Genomic DNA, 1,005 nt, shown 5'->3' on the forward strand with positions numbered 1-1,005 from the left:
ACGGCGCAGTTGTGTATTTTTTTTTATTTTACTAAATGTAAATGTAAATGAAAAAAATTTCAGACGTTATAAAATGAGTTGGTAGAAATATTTTTTCGACACGTTTCGTACCCTCCCACAATCACACCCACCGCGGATGCGCCAGCTGACATTCACTTTCGTTATTCATGAAAGCTAAATCACAAGTATAGTCAAGAATTTAACGGTATAAAAACGGAGTCCAAAATCGACCCCTGGCTCCCGGACTATAATTAGTTCCATATCTAAAAATTTACTTTTTTCGAAGGTAAATTACAATTTTCGGCATCAATTGCAGACAACTGCCTCGGCTTCTTGCCAACAGAAAAAATGTGCAACTCGCTTCGCCTACGCGGTGAACACCGAAGCCCGATAATTTGTGAAAGAAATAAATAAAATTTCTGATCATTTTTACTATCAGTATGTATGTGTGTTGTTGTTGCGCAAATTTTGTGCCTTTAAACATTGGCAGTCGTGTGTAAGTTTAAGCAGTGAAAAATCAAGTAGCGACTTTGACAGTGTAAGTGTAACTGTTTCCGTGGTGTAGTGGTTATCACATCCGCCTAACACGCGGAAGGCCCCCGGTTCGATCCCGGGCGGAAACAGAAATAATCTTTTTTTGAATGCAGCATTTTAATAAAAATAAAAAAAAAATGTTTTATGTGAAGTTTTTACGGTTGAACATTTGTAGTAGGGGTGGGACTATTCGAATAAAAATTATTCGAATAATAAAATCTTTTATTCGAGAGGTATTCGTAATTCGAATAATATTTATTCGAATTTTTTATTCGTTTATTCGAATAATGCTATTACAGATATTAAGTTCAAGCCGGTATTCAGAGTCCTGCACTCGAAGTGTAACCAACTTCAGACCGCTCGCGCAGCTGATGCACGGGCGAAAGCATTTTTGCCGACAGTAAACGCGGAAAAAAATCAGTAATGGATTTAAAACATAATAGTGTGATTGCATTATAGAGGGTTTTCCAA

At 36.8% G+C, this 1,005-nt stretch overlaps 1 non-coding gene across 1 annotated transcript; it reads left to right on the plus strand.

The window, feature by feature from the left end:
* The first annotated feature begins 550 nt into the window (after nucleotides 1-550).
* On the plus strand, nucleotides 551-623 carry Trnav-aac (transfer RNA valine (anticodon AAC)). The gene has a single exon. It is a non-coding gene; the product is annotated as a tRNA-Val (tRNA).
* Nucleotides 624-1,005: the final 382 nt, after the last annotated feature.

Source organism: Anastrepha obliqua, chromosome 5 (assembly GCF_027943255.1).
Source record: "Anastrepha obliqua isolate idAnaObli1 chromosome 5, idAnaObli1_1.0, whole genome shotgun sequence".
Taxonomy (NCBI): Eukaryota; Metazoa; Arthropoda; class Insecta; order Diptera; family Tephritidae; genus Anastrepha; species Anastrepha obliqua.